A 17,658-nucleotide genomic window follows, 5' to 3' on the forward strand; every position below is an offset into this window, starting at 1 on the left:
TACCTTCACCTTCTTTTTTAAATTGTGTCATTTCTATTGTACTATCTTCAAGCCAATGATTCTTTTTTCAAATATATCAAAATTTTATAATAAGATCATCAGGCATTTTCAAATGTCTGTTACAATATTTTATTAGATTACCTTAGTTTTTCATCTGTGTTTTTTTTCTGAAGAGCACCATGTATTCCTATTGTCCTTTTCCATCATATCAGAGGTTGGTAAACTATAAGCCATAGACCTTTCAGCTGTTCTCATAAATAAATTCTTATTGGGATACAGCCCTGTTCATTTATTTATGTTTTTATCTATGGATGCTTTTTAGCTTAATGGAAGGGTCAAATAATTGTGGCATGTGTTGCATGGCTCTCCAAACTAAACATGTACTTCTCCTTGAAGAAAAATTTTACCAAAACCTGCACTAAGCTAACTACTACACATATGAAGAAAGCCATTTAAGACCAATAAGACCTTAGCCAAGTGTTTGTTAGAACTTTCAGCCTATCCTTGCCTTGCAGTATTATTAATTAAGTAAATGTGTAATGATTTGGTTATGCAGCACAATCTGGCTGGTATACCAATGAGCAATAGTCAGATCACAAAAGTTAGAAAAATCAAGCATTTACAATGAAGTAGAAAGTAAAAAACACCAATTGTGGGCCAGGCACGGTGGCTTACACCTGTAATCTCAGCACTCTGGCAGGCCAAGGTGCGCAGATCACCTGAGATCAGGAGTTCAAGACCAGCCTGGCCAACATGGTGAAACCCCATCTCTACTAAAAAATACAAAAATTAACTTTGTGTGGTGGCGAGCACCTGTAATCTCGGTTACTTGGGAGACAACAAAAAAATAAGTTGTGTGTTGAAAAACCACATTTTTTAATGAATAAATGGACTAGTGGAATAATAGAATTAACTGACATGGATAAAAGAGACTTAAGAGACCTATCATCTGAATGCAGTGAATAAACTTATTTGAATTCTGATTCATATGAATTGACTATACAATTATATTTTAAGAAATTGGATAAAATTTTATATGAACTTTTTTATAGATTATGATAAAGGAGAATTTTAGTTTGTTAGATGTAATAACAATTTAGGGCTTCTTAAACAAGTCTACCCATTAGAGGTACATACCATATTATTTAAGGATGAAATTATAAACTATATGGGATTTCTTTTAACATATTCTAGCAAAAACAACTGGGGTAATACTTACATAAAAGAACAGAAATATGTGGATAATTGTTGAATTTAAATTATTAGATACATATGGATTAATTATACATTTGCTTTATTTTTATATATGGTTAACAATGTCAAAAATAAAACTTCAAAAATTGTATACATATATTCCTACATATATATGTATATAGAACAATAGGAAAAAATGGAAAAAAGATTATATGGAATAAAGCCTGTAATCCCAGCACTTTGGGAGGCCAAGGTGGGTGGATCATGAGGTCAGGAGTTCAAGACCAGCCTGGCCAACATGTTGAAACCCGGTCTCTACTAAAAATACAAAAATTAGCCGGGCATGGCAAGCATGGTGGCATGCACCTGTAGTCCCAGCTACTCGGAAGGCTTGAACCTGGGAGGCAGAGGTTGCAGTGAGCCAAGATTGCACCACTGCACTCCAGCCTGGGTGACAGAGGGAGACTGTCTCAAAAAAAAAAAAAAAAAAAAAACCCCTATCTAAGGCGCTGGTAAAAGACTATGTCTTGAAAGACATTTTTAGCAAAGTATCTCAATATATAACTAGATCATCAATAAAAACCTAAGTTACAAAGCTCTCCAAACATTATCATGATCAATACACTAATGCTGTTCTTCTAGACGTGTTTGAAATAGGGGCATTGCTATAATGAATGGCTAGCAAGTAGGACAACCTATAAGAAAGGTACACAAAATTAATACTTTAAGGCTATATTGCATTTGGCAATGGCAGGTAATCTATTGGGTATGGGTAGAATACTACCAATAAATGCTTCATTATTTTGCATGAGTAAAATTGTAAAAGCAGAAAAGAAGTCTTCACTGATCAGATTTTAGAGCATATATTATATTTTACTTGTTTCTATTTTCTCCTTCTTGCAGGTGAGCCAAGTTTATCTGTTTCGTGAGGTTACACTTGGGTAGAGCATTGGTTGGTAAGAATCTCAATCAATTATGCTCACTGGAATGAGACAAGAACAGAAGTGTACCTTCCCCTGCCTTTTAGAAATTCAATTATGTGTATTTGTTTCGTTCCTAGTCCTTGTTTGAATGTGGACTATTGAATATAGGGCAACATTTAAACAACCAAGAGAGACTAAATTAATTTATATTTAAATCTAATGACAGTCAGATAGTCCATAGAACGAGAGCCCAGGTTTGCATGGGCTGTGTGAACCGCAGGTTTTCTGAGGATGAGGGAAATATAGGAGAGACATGAACTATTTCTGTGAAGATTCAGGGACATTCAGGTGAATAAAGGTGATTGTAGGTCATTTTTCTGTGAGTCATAAGTTGCTATTTTATCAAGAGGCCCTTCGTAAAGCTGCAGTTAACATTTAAGTTGCTGTTTGATTCTTTTGTCTGTATCATACTGGTTTTCTTTTGAATGTGATATTGTTTAGAGACAGGTTACAAGGTAGCCCAGTTTTATTCAACTTAGAGGAAAGTCTGTCCTCCTAGGTTCTGAGTATAGGTTATCTGTTGGTCTATGTTTAGGGTTCTTCTGAGTTCCTATTTTGTTGTATTGTCTTTATCCATCGTTTAATGAAAACTAAAGAAAGGCTGTTTTCCAAATGCGATTTTCAAACACAATTTTAAAGTGTTCTTCTCTAGCCTAGATTTTTTTCTTGCGATTTAAACCATAATCACAAAAATCGCCAAAGTCCTTCGCAAACATTGTTTATTCATTTTCTAGTTACAGAACAAAAATATTAATGCTACTTTAAAACACAGATTTTGATTTTTTTCTCAAAGCAAAGCCTATTTTGCAGATACCCCATCATAAATCACTGCTATTTGTAATAGTCACATCCATCATTTGACCTTTCTACTGTATATAACATGACAACAAAAATCATGCTCCAAAGAGATAATATTCTCATTAAATTCTGTGTCCTATTACAGTATTTGGTTTTTAAAATCAGTGAACTCTTACTTCAACATTTTACTAATAACAAGTGGCTAATGTTTGAAAACAACAGAAATGACCTTTTTCTGCCCCATGTTAATCCCTGTGTAAAGGACAAACAAGTGTTTTATCATAAACCAATCCCAGAATGTAACCATGATCTAAAATATACTAACAAACAATAATTCAGAGGCTTTGATTTTAAGTACTCTGTGTAACAGATTAAAAGAATGCCATCCATGTATTCCAGGAGAAAACCGATTAAGCCAACCATATAATGAGCAATGATGCTCTCTCACATCTGCCAGCAAAAACAATCAACTTAATCTATCATAGACTGGTATGTTTCTACTCAGTAGTCTATATGGGTGACTTAAATCAACAAACCAAGTGGACAGAACCAACACTTGGTTATATGGCTGTGAAGTAGCAGCTTTAAGAACCAAAGGTCTTTCAAATGGTTTATGGCTGGTGCTTTAGATCTTGGGTCAAAGTAAGAAGAAAGAAAACTTATAATATTTTTCACGCCATATTTTCTGGATATTTGTCCTCATCTTGGAGTCCTAATATTACCTTTTAGTCAATTTGAGAAAATGTTATAAACTTTTCAAAAAGTAAGTTGAGCTTAGGTGATAGGCACTGAGTTCCGCATTTTCCTAATATCGGATTTTTTCCCTGAAAATTAAGACTGAAGGTATCATTGATGTGTTATCTGTTTTTCATTTACTCCAACACTTAGATATTTACGCAATCTTAGAACTAATTTTATTTAAATCTTTAAAATTATTTCTGGAAGACCGTGTCGTCTCGGAGTGATTTTTTTGTTGCTTTGGAGGGAGGTATCAGTACTCTATTAATAATCCAAATCATGATTCATAAGGAAGAGTCATTATTGTATCTTTAGGAACCAAAGAACATGTAAATTGGGGATATTTATATTTAGTCTTTCAGTTTCTCTGGGCCAAACGAAGAAATGAGAAATGAAACATGTAACATTCAGCCATACCCTTAATACCTTTGTTCCTCAGGCTCCCCAGGACCTGAAGGAAATAAATGGATTTCCAACAACTCCAATGAGGCAAATAAGAGCAAACTAAAATTAGCATTCATTTATTCATACTCTCAACAAATATTTATTGAGTGCCTTCTGTATTCTCAGCACAATTTTGAAATAATGCATAAATGTGCAATGTTATAACTAGATTTTCACATTAACTTTTCCACTTGGTGTATGATTTTCCTTCAGTTCATTAAGCCTAGTTTTCTGGGCCAAATAACAAAAACCTAAGAGATTTCATGAGAAGTGTGTGTGTGTGTGTGTGTGTGGGGGTGTGTGTGTGTGTGTGTGTGTGTGTGTGTGTGTGTGTGTAACATACAGCCCAAAACTTACTAGGTATATAAGTATATTCTTGGTTTCTTCATTTGGGAAACTGTCAATCATGGTAAAGATATATGAGCATTTTGGCTATAATCTTACAAACTTTATGTTAGCACTTTCTCATCACCTCATGTATTATATCAAATAGTATTTCACAGCATTAATGCTTTATGTATCTATCTATTTCACATTTTTACATGATAAAAATACAACTTAAAAAATATTTATTCATTATTTATTATTATATCTTTAAGTATATGTATATTGAATATTTATCATTTTCCTATTTTTCTATAATCCTATTTAAGGGTCTGGCACATGTTTAATTTCACTCATTTGAATATTTATTAATGCATATATTTATTAAAATATTTATATTTATAGTTTATTCCTACTGATTATTTATAGTTTATTCTTAATTTATTCTTATTCTTCTTCTTGATTAAGATGTTACTTTTACTGATTATATCTATACATTTTGTAAATAGTTAAATACAAAAAAACACAACATATATGATCCATGAAGACACTGCTTCTGCCTACCTTAGTAATTCTATACACCACTACAAAAGCAACAACTTAAGGTCAAAATGAATAAGCTGATAATTGTTGTAGGACTTTTTTCAGTGAACTGTGGAGTATTCTGATAGCCAATAAAAGAGAAGATGAAAGCATTATATGTGTGTAATATTATGAGTGGCCGCATTTATAATTTTGATTGAGAAATATCCAACATTAAATAGTTTTGATAGTATACAAGTCTCCTTTATAAACATACTCATTCTTTTTTCCTTTTTTTTTTCCTTCAACATATTTTATTTTATTTTTTTTATTTATTTTTAATTATACTTAAAGTTTTAGGGTACATGTGCACATTGTGCAGCTTAGTTACATATGTATACATGTGCCATGCTGGTGCACTGCACCCACTAACTCGTCATCTAGCATTAGGTATATCTCCCAATGCTATCCCTCCCCCCTCCCCCCACCCCACCACAGTCCCCAGAGTGTGATATTTCCCTTCCTGTGTCCATGTGATCTCATTGTTCAATTCCCACCTATGAGTGAGAATATGCGGTGTTTGGTTTTTTGTTCTTACGATAGTTTACTGAGAATGATGATTTCCAGTTTCATCCATGTCCCTACAAAGGACATGAACTCATCATTTTTTATGGCTGCATAGTATTCCATGGTGTATATGTGCCACATTTTCTTAATCCAGTCTATCATTGTTGGACATTTGGGTTGGTTCCCAGTCTTTGCTATTGTGAATAATGCTGCAATAAACATACGTGTGCATGTGTCTTTATAGCAGCATGATTTATAGTCCTTTGGGTATATACCCAGTAATGGGATGGCTGGGTCAAATGGTATTTCTACTTCTAGATCCCTGAGGAATCGCCACACTGACTTCCACAATGGTTGAACTAGTTTACAGTCCCACACCAACAGTGTAAAAGTGTTCCTATTTCTCCACATCCTCTCCAGCACCTGTTGTTTCCTGACTTTTTAATGATTGCCATTCTAACTGGTGTGAGATGGTATCTCATTGTGGTTTTGATTTGCATTTCTCTGATGGCCAGTGATGATGAGCATTTTTTCATGTGTTTTTTGGCTGCATAAATGTCTTCTTTCGAGAAGTGTCTGTTCATGTCCTTTGCCCACTTTTTGATGGGGTTGTTTTTTGCTTGTAAATTTGTTTGAGTTCTTTGTAGATTCTGGATATTAGCCCTTTGTCAGATGAGTAGGTTGCAAAAATTTTCTCCCATGTTGTAGGTTGCCTGTTCACTCTGATGGTAGTTTCTTTTGCTGTGCAGAAGCTCTTTAGTTTAATTAGATCCCATTTGTCAATTTTGGCTTTTGTTGCCATTGCTTTTGGTGTTTTGGACATGAAGTCCTTGCCCATGCCTATGTACTGAATGGTAATGCGTAGGTTTTCTTCTAGGGTTTTTATGGTTTTAGGTCTAAAGTTTAAGTCTTTAATCCATCTTGAATTGATTTTTGTATAAGGTGTAAGGATGGGATCCAGTTTCAGCTTTCTATATATGGCTAGCCTGTTTTCCCAGCACCATTTATTAAACGGAATCGTTTCCCCATTGCTTGTTTTTGTCAGGTTTGTCAAAGATCAGATAGTTGTAGATATGCGGCATTATTTCTGAGGGCTCTGTTCTGTTCCATTGATCTATATCTCTGTTTTGGTACCAGTACCATGCTGTTTTGGTTACTGTAGCCTTGTAGTATAGTTTGAAGTCAGGTACTGTGAAGCCTCCAGCTTTGTTCTTTTGGCTTAGGATTGACTTGGTGATGCGGGCTCTTTTTTGGTTCCATATGAACTTTAAAGTATTTTTTTCCAATTCTGTGAAGAAAGTCATTGGTAGCTTGATGGGGATGGCATTGAATCTATAAATTACCTTGGGCAGTATGGCCATTTTCATGATATTGATTCTTCCTACCCATGAGCATGGAATGTTCTTCCATTTGTTTGTATCCTCTTTTATTTCATTGAGCAGTGGTTTGTAGTTCTCCTTGAAGAGGTCCTTCACATCCCTTGTAAGTTGGATTCCTAGGTATTTTATTCTCTTTGAAGCAATTGTGAATGGGAGTTCACTCATGATTTGGCTCTCTGTTTGTCTGTTATTGGTGTATAAGAATGCTTGTGATTTTTGTACATTGATTTTGTATCCTGAGACTTTGCTGAAGTTGCTTATCAGCTTAAGGAGATTTTGGGCTGAGACAATGGGGTTTTCTAGATAAACAATCATGTCGTCTGCAAGCAGGGACAATTTGACTTCCTCTTTTCCTAATTGAATACCCTTTATTTCCTTCTCCTGCCTAATTGCCCTGGCCAGAACTTCCAACACTATGTTGAATAGGAGTGGTGAGAGAGGGCATCCCTGTCTTGTGCCAGTTTTCAAAGGGAATGCTTCCAGTTTTTGTCCATTCAGTATGATACTGGCTGTGGGTTTGTCATAGATAGCTCTTATTATTTTGAAATACATCCCATCAATAGCTATTTTATTGAGAGTTTTTAGCATGAAGGGTTGTTGAATTTTGTCAAAGGCTTTTTCTGCATCTATTGAGATAATCATGTGGTTTTTGTCTTTGGTTCTGTTTATATGCTGGATCACATTTATTGATTTGCGTATATTGAAACAGCCTTGCATCCCCGGGATGAAGCCCACTTGACCATGGTGGATAAGATTTTTGATGTGCTGCTGGATTCGTTTTGCCAGTATTTCATTGAGGATTTTTGCATCAATGTTCATCAAGGATATTAGTCTAAAATTCTCTTTTTTGATTGTGTCTCTGCCCGGCTTTGGTATCAGGATGATGCTGGCCTCATAAAATGAGTTAGGGAGGATTCCCTCTTTTTCTATTGATTGGAATAGTTTCAGAAGGAATGGTACCAGTTCCTCCTTGTACCTCTGATAGAATTCGGCTGTGAATCCATCTGGTCCTGGACTCTTTTTGGTTGGTAAACTATTGATGATTGCCACAATTTCAGCTCCTGTTATTGGTCTATTCAGAGATTCAACTTCTTCCCGGTTTAGTCTTGGGAGAGTGTATGTGTCGAGGAATTTATCCATTTCTTCTAGATTTTCTAGTTTATTTGCGTAGAGGTGTTTGTAGTATTCTCTGATGGTAGTTTGTATTTCTGTGGGATCAGTAGTGATATCCCCTTTATCATTTTTTATTGCATCTATTTGATTCTTCTCTCTTTTCTTCTTTATTAGTCTTGCTAGCGGTCTATCAATTTTGTTGATCCTTTCAAAAAACCAGCTCCTGGATTCATTAATTTTTTGAAGGGTTTTTTGTGTCTCTATTTCCTTCAGTTCTGCTCTGATTTTAGTTATTTCTTGCCTTCTGCTAGCTTTTGAATGTGTTTGCTCTTGCTTTTCTAGTTCTTTTAATTATGATGTTAGGGTGTCAATTTTGGATCTTTCCTGCTTTCTCTTGTGGGCATTTAGTGCTATAAATTTCCCTCTACACACTGCTTTGAAGGCATCCCAGAGATTCTGGTATGTTGTGTCTTTGTTCTCGTTGGTTTCAAAGAACATCTTTATTTCTGCCTTCATTTCGTTATGTACCCAGTAGTCATTCAGGAGCAGGTTGTTCAGTTTCCATGTAGTTGAGCGGTTTTGAGTGAGATTCTTAATCCTGAGTTCTAGTTTGATTGCACTGTGGTCTGAGAGAGAGTTTGTTATAATCTCTGTTCTTTTACATTTGCTGAGGAGAGCTTTACTTCCAAGTATGTGGTCAATTTTGGAATAGGTGTGGTGTGGTGCTGAAAAAAATGTATATTCTGTTGATTTGGGGTGGAGAATTCTGTAGATGTCTATTAGGTCCGCTTGGTGCAGAGCTGAGTTCAATTCCTGGGTATCTTTGTTGACTTTCTGTCTCGTTGATCTGTCTAATGTTGACAGTGGGGTGTTAAAGTCTCCCATTATTAATGTGTGGGAGTCTAAGTCTCTTTGTAGGTCACTCAGGACTTGCTTTATGAATCTTGGTGCTCCTGTATTGGGTGCATATATATTTAGGATAGTTAGCTCTTCTTGTTGAATTGATCCCTTTACCATTATGCAATGGCCTTCTTTGTCTCTCTTGATCTTTGTTGGTTTAAAGTCTGTTTTATCTGAGACTAGGATTGCAACCCCTGCCTTTTTTTCTTCTCCATTTGCTTGGTAGATCTTCCTCCATCCTTTTATTTTGAGCCTATGTGTGTCTCTGCACGTGAGATGGGTTTCCTGAATACAGCACATTGATGGGTCTTGACGCTTTATCCAATTTGCCAGTCTGTGTCTTTTAATTGGAGCATTTAGTCCATTTACATTTAAAGTTAATATTGTTATGTGTGAATTTGATCCTGTCATTATGATGTTAGCTGGTTATTTTGCTCGTTAGTTGATGCAGTTTCTTCCTAGTCTCGATGGTCTTTACATTTTGGCATGATTTTGCAGCGGCTGGTACTGGTTGTTCCTTTCCATGTTTAGCGCTTCCTTCAGGAGCTCTTTTAGGGCAGGCCTGGTGGTGACAAAATCTCTCAGCATTTGCTTGTCTGTAAAGGATTTTATTTCTCCTTCACTTATGAAGCTTAGTTTGGCTGGATATGAAATTCTGGGTTGAAAATTCTTTTCTTTAAGAATGTTGAATATTGGCCCCCACTCTCTTCTGGCTTGTAGAGTTTCTGCCGAGAGATCCACTGTTACTCTGATGGGCTTCCCTTTGAGGGTAACCCGACCTTTCTCTCTGGCTGCCCTTAACATTTTTTCCTTCATTTCAACTTTGGTGAATCTGACAATTATGTGTCTTGGAGTTGCTCTTCTCGAGGAGTATCTTTGCGGCATTCTCTGTATTTCCTGAATCTGAACGTTGGCCTGCCTTGCTAGATTGGGGAAGTTCTCCTGGATAATATCCTGCAGAGTGTTTTCCAACTTGGTTCCATTCTCCCCATCACTTTCAGGTATACCAAGCAGATGTAGATTTGGTCTTTTCACATAGTCCCATATTTCTTGGAGGCTTTGCTCATTTCTTTTTATTCTTTTTTCTCTAAACTTCCCTTCTCACTTCATTTCATTCATTTTATCTTCCATTGCTGATACCCTTTCTTCCAGTTGATCGCATCAGCTCCTGAGGCTTCTGCATTCTTCACATAGTTCTCGAGCCTTGGTTTTCAGCTCCATCAGCTCCTTTAAGAACTTCTCTGTATTGGTTATTCTAGTTATACATTCTTCTAAATTTTTTCAAAGTTTTCAACTTCTTTGCCTTTGGTTTGAGTGTCCTCCCGTAGCTCGGAGTAATTTGATCGTCTGAAGCCTTCTTCTCTCAGCTCGTCAAAGTCATTCTCCATCCAGCTTTGTTCCGTTGCTGGTGAGGAACTGCGTTCCTTTGGAGGAGGAGAGGCGCTCTGCGTTTTAGAGTTTCCAGTTTTTCTGTTCTGTTTTTTCCCCATCTTTGTGGTTTTATCTACTTTTGGTCTTTGATGATGGTGATATACAGATGGGTTTTTGGTGTGGATGTCCTTTCTGTTTGTTAGTTTTCCTTCTAACAGACAGGACCCTCAGCTGCAGGTCTGTTGGAATACCCTGCCTTGTGAGGTGTCAGTGTGCCCCTGCTGGGGGGGGTGCCTCCCAGTTAGGCTGCTCAGGGGTCAGGGGTCAGGGACCCACTTGAAGAGGCAGTCTGCCCGTTCTCAGATCTCCAGCTGCGTGCTGGGAGAACCACTGCTGTCTTCAAAGCTGTCAGACAGGGACATTTAAGTCTGCAGAGGTTACTGCTGTCTTTTTGTTTGTCTGTACCCTGCCCCCAGAGGTGGAGCCTACAGAAGCAGGCAGGCCTCCTTAAGCTGTGGTGGGCTCCACCCAGTTCGAGCTTCCTGGCTGCTTTGTTTACCTAAGCAAGCCTGGGCAATGGTGGGCGCCCCTCCCCCAGCCTCACTGCTGCCTTGCAGTTTGATCTCAGACTGCTGTGCTAGCAATCAGGGAGACTCTGTGGGAGTAGGACCCTCTCAGCCAGGTGCGGGATATAATCTCGTGGTGCGCTGTTTTTTTAAGCCGGTCCGAAAAGTGCAATATTCGGTTGGGAGTGACCCGATTTTCCAGGTGCGTCCATCACCCCTTTCTTTGACTCGGAAAGGGAACTCCCTGACCCCTTGCGCTTCCCAATTGAGGCAATGCCTCGCCCTGCTTTGGCTCGCGCATGGTGCACGCACCCACTGACCTGTGCCCACTGTCTGGCACTCCCTAGTGAGATGAACCCGGTACCTCAGATGGAAATGCAGAAATCACCTCTCTTCTGCGTCGCTCACGCTGGGAGCTGTAGACCGGAGCTGTTCCTATTCGGCCATCTTGGCTCCTCCCCCTCTTTTTTCAAACACTTGCGTGAAGTACACTAAATTTATAAGAAAAAGTGTTGACTATGGTTTTACTTTAAGTATTATGATGACTATTATTATATATGCTACATTTCATTGCCTATGCTAGGCAGGTGCTTTACATGCAATAACTAATTCATTAGTAAAAATGGTGTATTGAGAACATACTAGATTTTGATGAAGTTCTAAGGTCAAAGGAATATTTGGTAGTTTTTAAATTTTATAAATAATAAAAGCATTATTTAAAATAATGCTGTGGTAAGCATCTTTGCTATAAGCATTTTTGTACCTATTATTTATATTTTTCTTAGAAAATATTTTTAAAAGAATCAGCAGGGCTAGATTTATTTGGTGCATCACCGCACCATATATGCTGCTTTACCCAGTACTGCTAAAGCATGCTCCCACACTAACATACTAACAATCTCATAGTTTTAAGGTGGCACATTCTCTATTTTCTCTGTGATAGAAAATCTTTTTATATTCATGGCTAGCCTTATTTCTTTTTCTACAAATTACCTGTTCAAGTATTCTCGAGTTCTCATTGAGTAGTTAATTTGCAAGCGACCTTTATATTTGTCTACAAATTACCTGTTCAAGTATTCTTGAGGTCTCATTGAGTAGTTAATTTGCAAGCAACCTTTATATTCTCAAGTAAATAATATTGCATAGTTTTTTTGTTATAACATGTTCAAAAGAAAAAGAGCAGTATTTGAAATTATCTTGCATATATTTGTGATGTTATTTAACTAAAATCTTAAGATATCCTTTAAATTTCAAAAATTAAGAACAACCTTATATTACAATTTTTGTTTATATTTATTATAGTTATCAGGTTGTTATAGTTACATTATTTTAAGATGCTTTGTGTGTATATTTTTAACAATGAAACCAATTATTGATGTGTCTCATATATTATTTTGCAAATATAATAACTTAGATGTAGTTTAGCTATAAGAAATACTGTGTATGTCAATTGCATCTATTATGTTACATCTGTCACAGTCACCATGTCCTTAGCAATATAACACATGGATAAAGTACAATTACATAAATCTTATGGGCAGGGACATTTGTTTATAACTGTCTATTTTTGGTGATTTTTATTCTTGCCCCATATGGAGTGGGTACTGTCTATCAAGTGAGACTTGGCAGTAGCTCCAGGAGCAGCAGCATCAAGAGTGAGCACACTGATGAAAACAGAAGAGGAGCTGCAGATCAGATTTCTTCAGGAGGAGGAAGGAAGTAATAGGTCAAGGGAAGGAGAAGCAGCAGACAGAGAAAAAACGGGCCAGAGTAGTAGCAGAAGATCTAAGGAGGATGGGGAAGCAGAGGGCTTCACAAAAAGCATCATGAACAGTGTTGTATGCTGAAGGGAGATTGAATGCAGGGGAGACTCGGAGTGCCTGGAATAAGCAACAAAGAGGTTCAGAAGCCAAGTGGAATGACTCAGTCATAAGACAGTAAGGACATCTGAAAGACCACACCCTTTGGAGAAGTATCCCAAAGAAGAGAGGGTGATATGGAATCAGGGAGAGAGAGACACTGGGAGAAGAGCCTCTCTTCTTGAAAAGGCGCATGGAGAAAGAGGGAGGCATGGATAAATATGGTTTATTTTTCCTGGGCCCTGGGAAGTTAAAGGAGTTCCCACCAGATGGTCCTGACTTAATGAGATAATTTAGTGGTGCGAAGGAAGGCTGAGAAGAACGTTGCAAGTCTGCGGATACTGAAGGGAAGAGAGAGGCCCCACAGCAGCTGAGAACCACGTGTAGCTGAGAACCACGTGTAGTGAGCATGAATTTGTACTGGGCTGATTTTTGTGACTACAGGATGTTTTTTAGCATTGAAGAACTTAATGTTTAGTGTTCTGCTGTCCTGGAGATAAGAATAGAGAAGGCAACGTGGATGTTAAGCTAGAGCTATGTATGAGAGTTATTGCAAACAAACAGAGGAGGAAAGGCAAGTTTAAGTGAAATAGTCACTCAGATGGGATGACCAATCGTAGTATCTACAACTGATAGGACTTGGAAATTGACTAAGGAAACTGATGACCTGGGAGGAAACAAAGTCATTCGAGGGAGCAGTGGTCTGAAGAAGTTTATGGGGAGTGAGAACTTGAAACTCACCTAACAGTGGGGTTGCAAGGCTATGGTCAAGATGTTGGACTCTGAGGTTCTGATGATGAGGTTCAATGCCTTAGTCCGGGTGACTTAAGAGGAGTGGAGCTGGAGATCAGGAAATCACAGGCTGACACCCCAACACCAAACTTCAATCCACAGCTCTAAGTTGGGTGGCACTTGCCTGAGGTTTGCGCTGACATCTTTCACAAAGCTTCTCATGTCCCTCCCTCTCCCTTGGCCACAGGTTGACTTCATCTCCTGTGTCCTCAATGATTTCCTGCATATTCCTGTTTGTTCTCATGTTCTCAAATCCTTAATTCCATCAAGCATCCAAGAACCTTGACATAAGAACAACAACAGAAAAATGCATCAAACATTAGTTCAGGGACATTGAAAGAAAAACAACTTCAAAAATAGTTACCAATTACACAGGTAAATAATGGATGATACAGAAAGTTTTAACCATCTTCTACCTAAGCTAACAATTTAGATTTCTCCCTGTGCAGTGGTAAGTCTTCCCTGCCAATATTCATCCGGTCATCAAATTACTAGCTACGTTGAGTCTAGACACAGAAACCAGGACCTAAGTCCTAAGAATCTCACCATACGACACACATGGTGTGCATCTGGTCCCCACAAGATGATCCCAACCCGGTGGCCCATTACTGGCCATCTAAATGGAAGTTAATGTTTCCATGCCATTGTCACTATTCAAAGGACGCATGGAGAAATTACAAATGGCTACAATCTTAAGTCATCAGCCCATCTTTTAAAAAGTAAATAAGGCTCTTTTTTTTTTTTTCCTCCCAGCTGCTCAGTCACGTTTTGTGACAGAAATGCCGTGTCATTATCCTTCAATGTGAACTCCACAGGAAGGCTGAAAATGAACTAAAGAGCCTGGAAAATGTGGCTTGGTCAAGATCTACCTATCAGCAAGCACTCGAGCAATGTCTGAGTGGCCTGGTAATGGAGCCCCTCACAGAGCCTGTCACCAGCCAATCACAGGCATCACTCGGAGGCATTTTCCCCTGGATGTAGCCAGCATCCTGTTTCTTCAAGTTCAAAAACTAAAGCTTCCATCTACCCCACTGTCTCAACGGAGAAGTTGAATGTAAACTGTCCGTGCTAGGAAATGTGGTAACAAGCAGTGAGTAATGAAGGGTCCCCGGCTTGCTGCCTCAGTATTTCCCTGACTACTCTTTTTTTCTATCATCCCTTTCTTTTAACTAGAATTCATTTTCTGAACTATTTTCCCGTGACAGATGCTTAACCTTCACTTTGCTTTCCTGAAACGTGGCCTGGAGAATCAGGTCTTTTCAATATGCTCTATGTGTTTTTCCCCCTCTGCCAACATTAGTATTTGAAAAAAATTTGGGGACCGCATAAAGCTGGCAGGACAGAGCCATCCACACCATATTTCTTTGTTATTTGTGCTTAATATATTCTTGGCAGCCTTGTCTGTTTTAGCTTCTTGGCAGGATTTGGTCTCTCTTTCCTTGGCACTATTCCCTCGTTTTTGAACATGCAGGGAAATTTATTTAGAGAGCTTTTCAACAGTCCATTTTCAGACCCACGGATGTAAAACTCACCAGTCGACCCTGTTCCATCAAACTGCCAAGAAGCAGTCCTCATTGTAATTAATCATTACAATAATCATTAATAATTACTGACGTGCACATAAGTTTTGAATCTTAAAAACACAACATATATTTGCAACTTGCATAATGTCTCAGTAAAAACCTTCAGAAGACACTTGTGGCAAAGTGCAGAATCTCACTGTGAACTAGCGGCTGAGAGGCCATGAGGAGGCAGAATGCATTTGACAAAACGCAAAACGCCTTGAAATGCAGAAGAGTTTGGCAACATGCAGCTATGACAGTGGACTCTAGTATTTGTTGCATTTGGTTTTAGCTCATTATAAAGCAAATGTGTTGCAAATCAGGTAGAAGAAGCTGCTCCCTAATAATTAAAGCATGTGCCCTAAACGGGTAGTCAATTTCTTGACCAGAGGCGACCTTGAGCTGATAGCACATGTCAGTTCAGAGGATGTAGTGCAAGGAGTGAATTTCATCAGTTCTATATAAAAAGAGATTTCACCTTGATCACTGCTGTCTTCTTAATGGTTGTTCCAGTTCACATCTCATTTGATTAACAGAAATTTAGAGAAAAAAATTAAAACTCGTGAAAAAATTCATCAAAATGGAAAATCAGTCACCGGCATCCCTTACTGACTGGCATCCCTTACTGCAGCCCCACTATACTTGAGCTAACAACTTATGGCCCCTCTCTAACCTATACATAAATCGTTCTTCAGAGTTTATTCCAATCATCAAAACCTGTAAGTACATGGATCACGTACTGCCAAAAGATTCTGCATTGGCATTTAAAACACGAATTTAAAAGCTTAAAAATATATACCGCATTAAGGATGTTTATCTCTGAGATGTGGGACTGTTTTCTTTTTGTATTCTTTTGCATGTAATCCTTTTATAATTGGATGAACAATATGTAATTTTAAGAAAGTAGAGAATGTCTTTCCTCAAGTATCAGGAGAATGAACAATCTTAAAATTAAAACCAACTTTTCGTGCAAGAATTTTCCAAACACTTGAGCAATTTTTGACTTAAATCCTAACGTTTCATGACCGAAGGTGTACTTAGCAACTATCCCATGGTGCATGCTCCAAAAACTCTACTCCAATATGCCAGTGAGTATTTTCTACTCCAAAGAATAGTGAACTATGTCCTGTGAGCCCAACTTGACTAGCTCCTTCTTTTCCTATGGCCCACAAGCACATAATAGTTTTCATCTTTTCAAAGGGTTTATTTTAAATGGTTATTTTAGTACCTACACAATCCCCTCTGCTTTTGGTATGTTTGTTTGACAGCAAAACGTAAAACATTTATTTTCTGGCCCTTTAAGAAAGAACTCAGCATTCACCGATGTAACAAAAAGTGGTCCATATTGAAAGAATTGTAGGATACAGTAAGTAAAAACAGAAAAACGTTTTTTCACTCAATCCCTCTCAAGGCTTTAATGTGCTATTAGGTATTAGAACTATAACTAAGTTATAACTATGCATCCTCCCCAAACTATTTGACCATTTAGAGTTTCCTTCTAGGCAGGCTTTATGATATATTCAAGGTTATTATGAAGTGTGGTGCATTGTTATTCAACTAAAGGAAGTTTTCTCTGTACCTTTATAGGAATTCATAAAGACAAGTTACTACATTCAGGTCCCAGATGCAGCTCTTTATGGAAAAACGACATCATGTAAAACAGTGCCTCTGTCTGCTCAGAGTTCACAATCATTTCGAGAAATATAAGACTGATTTTTTTCAGTGTAGAAATGATAGGTCTCAAAGACATCAGTAATAGAAATAAAAGCCAGTAATTAAATTTGGATTTATTCTCTTTTTTCTAGCACACAGCCTTTGGGATGGGGTAGAGAAAGAAGTGCCCTTCCTTACAAAGACAGGAAATCAGGCATCTCAGTTTTAAGAATTGCATCTCTTTATCCACAGGGATTGGTAAACAGACTTTTCAAAGTGTTGCTAAGAACCATAAAACTCTTGTATCTTTTGTCTGTCAGGCTTCAGAGAGAACAGGGAATGAAGAAGAGCTGAAAAGAACATGTGTAAGAGATCAGGAGAGGGTGTGGGATGTGATCTTGAAGCCCAGAGCATGGTCTGCAGAGTGTTCCAGGGACAGTAAATAGCCAAGTGTGCAGGACCAGCGCACAGTGCAAAGAGGCACGTGCGAATTCCAGAACTGCCAGATAAAGCCCTGCACACAAGCAATGGGGAAAAGATTCCCTATTTAATAAATGGTGCTGGGAAAACTGGCTAGCCATATGGAGAAAGCTGAAACTGGATCCCTTCCTTACACCTTATACAAAAATCAACTCAAGATGGATTAAAGACTTAAACGTTAGACCTAAAACCATAAAAACCCTAGAAGAAAACCTAGGCATTACCATTCAGTACATAGGCATGGGCAAGGACTTCATGTCTAAAACACCAAAAACAATGGCAACAAAAGCCAAAATTGACAAATGGGATCTAATTAAACTAAAGAGCTTCTGCACAGCAAAAGAAACTACCATCAGAGTGAACAGGCAACCTACAAAATGGGAGAAAATTTTTGCAACCTACTCATCTATCTG

The 17,658-nt window shown here is 37.9% G+C and overlaps 1 long non-coding RNA gene across 1 annotated transcript in view; it reads right to left on the bottom strand.

The window, feature by feature from the left end:
* Window positions 1–13,033: 13,033 nt before the first annotated feature.
* The window catches only part of LOC109027254 (uncharacterized), a 28,655-nt gene continuing 24,030 nt past the window's right edge, over window positions 13,034–17,658 (bottom strand). Inside the window, exon 4 of the long non-coding RNA XR_002006375.3 lies at window positions 13,034–13,831. This is a non-coding gene — a long non-coding RNA (uncharacterized lncRNA). The remainder of the gene's footprint in view (window positions 13,832–17,658) is intronic.

The sequence above is a fragment of the Gorilla gorilla genome, chromosome 5, assembly GCF_029281585.2.
Source record: "Gorilla gorilla gorilla isolate KB3781 chromosome 5, NHGRI_mGorGor1-v2.1_pri, whole genome shotgun sequence".
Classification (NCBI taxonomy): Eukaryota; Metazoa; Chordata; class Mammalia; order Primates; family Hominidae; genus Gorilla; species Gorilla gorilla.